At 42.5% G+C, this 6114-nt stretch overlaps 1 non-coding gene across 1 annotated transcript; it reads left to right on the plus strand.

The window, feature by feature from the left end:
* The first annotated feature begins 2352 nt into the window (after positions 1–2352).
* Positions 2353–2425, plus strand: Trnas-gcu (transfer RNA serine (anticodon GCU)). Its single transcript has one exon. It is a non-coding gene; the product is annotated as a tRNA-Ser (tRNA).
* Positions 2426–6114: the final 3689 nt, after the last annotated feature.

Below are 6114 nucleotides of genomic sequence, written 5' to 3' on the forward strand. Positions count from 1 at the left end.
CAGTGACTCATTTGCCATACAATCGTCGCCTATCATCACACCTCCCTCTTTCTCTTTCTTTCCCCTTACCCCCGTGAGGAGTAGCAGGCTAGAACCCGCTTTCCAGGCCGACCTCTCCTCCTTCTTCTCATTAAAAGCATCTTCTTCTTCTGTTCCAGATATCACAATGCATTCTTTCTGCCGACGTGCACTTTGAACAGCAGGACACAGTCAATGGTAGTCGCTCTCTACTCTTGGCCTTGTGTGTTTTGTCCGAGATACACTGTACAATTACATGACAGCGGAGACCTGAACCCGTGATACTGCTGGAACATAGAAAAATACAGATGATTGTTACAACCGTGCTATGTTTAAAAATGGACAGCTGATATGTGCTAAAAAGTAGCTGTCATATTTTCAGAAGCCGATGACAAGTATGAAGAAATAATAAAAAACAAAAAAAGGTCTGTACATAGAGCCACCAACAATGAAGACTTTGAAAAAATATTTTGTGATATAAATGTATAACTACGATGCTCATTTTGAAGGCAACAAACTTCTGCCTAATAGTGAGACATAAGCCAATAACGTATCTTCTATTTCGACTTTACACTAGGTGCAAGAAGTCGACCAAAAATGAATTCACTATGCTACAATCTAAGAAAGAAGTATTTGGGGAGTATTGTTACCCCACAACTATAATCGCCATCCATCTCACGTGCTTTCCTCGCGTTAACACCACAGTCCCGGCACTTCCGGGTCACGAATGACGCGCGTGTTATCAAAGTGACATAGCATTCTTGATACGAAAGTGCCAAGAGCCGGGTTTTCAAAAAAGGAAACGCGAGCAAGCAAGATTACGATTAATGCTGTGTGGCTGAAATATTCCCAAATACTCGATTTTTTAGTGTACTCATGTATTTCTATGTTACCAGACAACAGGTATTGTTCATCACTTTAAAGTTACCGAGCATAGCCACCTCATCATACATTGTGCAGGAGCAATTTTGAAGACTAGAAAACACAAATCATTTGCGGATGATGTGTGTTTTTGTTGCTCAAAACCGTTTTTCCTACGAAAGCACACTAAAAAAGTATTTGAATAGGAGAAATGATTGTGAGCAACGAACACACTCATAATCCACAAATGCACGTTAACGGGCTCTTATGGTTTCCACAAATACTCACCATCATCACTATTGCTGTCAATGCCATGCCGGAAGGATATGCTGTGTCGTGCTCAGAACACCAAAGGTGCACTGTATGACTTGTCTTGCATGGGTGGGGGCTGCACTGCACTGCTGCAAAGCTGGGTCAGCCACTGACAGGTGGGACGTGACAGGAGGGACGTGTTTTGCACTGCATCTTGTTAAAATATGACATATGTGAACGAAGTAATTCATGCTCACTTGCTGCCATGTTTTTGTTGTTAGCTACCTGCGAACTACTGGCGGTTAGAGTGTGTACACATTGGATGGCATTGTGTTTTTATGCAATTCTTTGTTAAAATACTGGATATAACTGGGCAAGCTACATTATTGGTCTAGTCAGCAAACATTGTATAGTTATGTGTCCAGATAATATAGAATCAATTAGAAGCCAGGGGCTTGTGAGGGTCGCCTTCGATTCTCCCTCGTCGAAAAGTTCTTGCGCTATGACGTCTTAGCTAAATATTAATATTAAAACAAAACGAAGGCTACTACAAGAAGCGATGAAAAGGTCATCTGTTCTAATAAAGCATAATGTTCCGTGCTGCGGCACCAAGAACACGAAGAGGAAGCGGATAGGAAATACTGCGCCCATGCCGTTATTGCCTGGTTCTCATGGGATGCTGTTTTATTTATTTGTGTGTATCTCCATGGAAACAGCTTCCTTTCCAAAGCGCGCACAAGAGCGTTCAGCCCGTAACGCTTTCGTTCCAGCTTTGTGTAGCGGGTTGCCACAGCTCCTCCTGTTGTCATCGTATCTTCCTGTGTACTTCTAGCGGCTGCAAAAACGTGTTCCTGGCTCCGTTCAGAAAGCAGCGCCTGACTTTATTCAAGCCCGTTGCGTAGAAAAGTGCGCTAGTAACAGAAGCGTAATACAAACACGCATACGTTCTTGCTTTGCTGCGTAATAGAATAACATACAGCATCACAATTAAACATTAGATTTACTGAAAATTATGCAAAGCTATTTGAGTGCGCCGCTTTTTTACAAGGTGGTCTTGTGTAACAGCATTAATTCAGTCATACCACAGTTGCGATTAGCATAGCCTTGTTTCACGTGTGGACCTATTATTATTCCTCATAGGCATTCCCTCCTTGCAGAAAGCAAATTGTGATGCTTCATGGCTGGTGTCATTTTCACTGCAAAAGTCAGAGCTTGAGCCCCGCCACGGTGGTCTAGTGGTTATGGCGCTCGGCTGCTGACCCAAAGGTCACGGGATCGAATCCCGGCCGCGGCGGATGCATTTTCGATGGAGGTGAAAATGTTTGAGGCCCGTGTACTTAGATTTAGGTGCACGTTAAAGAACCCCAGGCGGTCGAAATTTCCGGAGCCCTCCACTACGGCGTCTCTCATAATCAAATCGTGGTTTTGGGACGTTAAACCCCAGATATTAAATTAGTTATTAGTCAGAGCTTGAGCATTGTTGCTTACCTATGGCTAATATGCAAGTCACAGCCGCTAACATATACAACAAACATTTGTTGACAACTCAATAATCGAGGTTGCCATTCAATGAAGACAATGCTCGATATTCTACTCTTTCTTTTATTATTGACTCCGGCGTCGTGTATTCCTATCTTTTTGTTTTTGTTGTTCACTACATAATTTCTTGAATTTATTTGATTCTATTTATAATACTTGGTCCCAGAAACATTGTCTCTTTTTACGTCGTGCCTCATTTTATTTTTTTTACTTCTCTTTTTTTATTTCGGCCAGAAATGAGGCATCGCCGTACATCGTTGCAGAATGTGAGCGAGGAAGGTTTTAAGAAAATCGCATCTGCAAAATCCCCCTTCGCGCTTAAATTCGCAGCATTACTATCCATAGCAATAGTATTAGGTGACTTCTGCAAGTGAGGTTTAGACTTTTGCTCTCCGTATAAATTACAATACTGATTCACTTACTAAATTACAAATAATAAAAATGGTTTCGGTTTTGTGCGATCAGCGAGAAACACTAACATGCCTAGCTAGCCAACCACGTACACGCACTAGACCAACACATAGACAGTGGGTACTAACGCCAGCAGTCGGGAGGAAATGCTTCGTGCTGTATGTGGTGTCATGATTGCGCGGCCTACAACGCCAGGCACGCAGAAATAGAGTACACAGTCAAAGGAAGCAGTCATCTAGTCAGGCAACTAGTCAGGCTTGCCTAGCTTTTCTACCCAACACTACTTATTTCTAAGGCAAACGTGTAACGACAGGGTTTGGGCAAGCTGTTTGTCCGTCATGCAAGGTAAACAGCTCTGGGTCTTCAAATACGATTACAAACCCAAGAAAATGGCTTTTTGCGTTTCTTTTTCTTTTTGCTTAAAGCAATCATGCTGCTGTGACTTCGAATTACCAAGATGGGCGCGCGGATGTCGCATGCACTCAGCCACCCGCAGAAGCATGGGAAGCAAGGACCAAGGCTAGAGGAGCTGAAGCACGCTGATTTTCCTTTTAATCTTTCGGGAACCTGCCGCAAGGCACATGCACTAAATATTGTAGAATGGATGGATGGATGAATAAACTTTATTTCGGTCCCTCGGAACGCGCCCTAGCACGACATAAAATAAATGCGTGTAGCCCACATACGTGGGGCAGTATACAAGGCAACCGCTACACATATGTAAGGGATTATGTGCACTTTGTTGATGCTGCATGTGGCTGATGAAGATGAAGAATTATGGCTGGGCACTTTCAAGTGACTGCAGTGCAAGTCACGCGAAGCGCGACTTGGATTCCCAGTGGGTGGGAAGCGTTTAACCAAACGCTCGTGCGCATTTAGCATTGGGTGATGACTGGTTGTTATTTTATTCTGCCACGCTATATTACATCGGTTTTCGCGATTCCTTGCCCGAGATGACGCCTTTATAGGGTCTTTTTGCAAATGACTTTCAAGCATCAGCGTGGTTTTCTCGTAAAATGCTCGACTGTTACGCACAGCGCCCGGGTTCAAATTCCATTTTGTCTTGAGTACCCTTTCCTCATTTTATTTTTTCATATATATCGGTTATTTTTCTTGTCTATCGGTTACACCACCGACGGCAACAGCGACGCCCCTCAACGCAGGAATGCGCGCCTAAGAGCTGCGCTATGAAAAGGACGGTTTTCATTCTAGGATTAAGTTTCTTCTTAAAATATTTAAAGGAGAGCTAAGTGCGTAAGTGTGGCGCCGGCTACTTTTCGTTTCTTGCATTGTTCGCCTCCCGGTAATGTTAACAAAGAGCTGAAAAACGAACGCGTTGATGGTTATTACGCACAGTCTCGGTATTAAAACATAATTGTTCGCAAAGCTTGAGAGAGTACACTACCGAAATCACAAACTGATATGCTCAGCCAGAAGCTCTTTTCCATTTCCAAGTGAAGTGTGCCTTGGCTGCTGCACGTAGAGCAGAAGTCATGCATTACGGCACGGAAATACAAGAAATACATAATAAAGAGAACCTGCGATATCAAGAGTACTTATACCAAAGCGGGGATCAGGATGCTCTGTTTCAGGGTATTTCTTGCCCTTTCCTGTAGCGGTTCACCCAAAAATATTGGCAAAACTTGTTACCGTTTATTGCAAGTTTAAACATGATGTCTCTCCCGATGCTTATCCCAAGTAAAACTCCATTTAGGCATGGGCACACATAGTATTACTTTTAGTTAATATAAAATTCATGTGGACCACATTTGGCTAAACCTTGTCTTTTGTGCTATTACAAAGGTCTTTATTTGATTGTTATTTTGCTCTGTATATATTTATGTCGCATCCTGGTTATTCTAATAAGTGAATCTTCTCTAACGTTTCAAGTTATTAAGCTATATCCTCAGTGCGAAACTCAATCAGTACGTGCTTCTTCAAAGATTTTTCCTACGTTGTCTCTCCTTCCCGTTATTTTTTCTTCAGGTCTGTTCATCTCCCTTTCCGCATCCTCTTCTCTTTATGTGCCCAAACTCTACTTCACTTTGTCTACTGTGCTGAAGAGGAGGTAATGGATATGCCCTTTCTAGACACTACTGGAACGAAACTTCTGATCATCGTTTGCTTTGTATTGTGCTAAACCAATGAAAAAAGAAGAGAACAAAACGAAAAAGACTAGAGAGAAATTACGCGACCACTAAGCTGGTTAGGCGAGTACATTTATTCCAGTCCGCTACCCCTCTGTGCATGTCCCTAATATCGGGCGCTACTCCCAAGGCGAGGCCACTGTATGCCCAGTGTTCTTTCAACGGTGCCGTAATTAGCCCAGCTCCCGAACATTAATGAGGAGGGAGAGCTGTAATCTTCCCTGTAATGCTTTTATTTTTTTAAAAATGTAAAAAAGAAATCGCTGCGAAACGGATTGGATTTGCATTCAATCTGACTCGGAAAGAAAGCGGAAAACTTGTAAAAAAATTGACACATGCGCTTTAGCTTACAATTAGGATGCATTCTGCTCAATTGGTACTTGTGTATGAATGCTACTGTACATCGTACAAATCACAGCAGTGCAAAATTTGGCAAGAACGTTCGGAATGGAAGTGAGAAAAGTGAAGAAAACAACGTGTGCGGCTGCATATACATGCATATTGCCCTGTCCTGTTGCCAATATTCAATCAGAGAACAAGACAGCTTGTGGCACTACTACAGAAGATGGGATTAGCAATAAATCTTGCAGTAATTGTATCATTTGGTGGCACTGCATTGGGTATAAGACACAGGTGTGTCTGCTCTGCTGTGTTCGATTACATGAATGATACAAAAAAAATTACCGTGTTAGTCTATTTTTATGTCTCTATGTACTTGGTTCAGAAATCCGCCATGATATCCGCCAGAAAGCCCAGATGATACTCTGACTGTTCGCTTGTTAAGCATTTTCATTTATTCGAAGCTTTCATTTTTAAACTAAATTTCCAGTTTCCTTTAGCTTCACAGGCCTACCTCAAACAGCCTGCCTCCCGTTGCTTGGCCCAT

This window comes from Rhipicephalus sanguineus, chromosome 6 (assembly GCF_013339695.2).
Source record: "Rhipicephalus sanguineus isolate Rsan-2018 chromosome 6, BIME_Rsan_1.4, whole genome shotgun sequence".
Taxonomy (NCBI): Eukaryota; Metazoa; Arthropoda; class Arachnida; order Ixodida; family Ixodidae; genus Rhipicephalus; species Rhipicephalus sanguineus.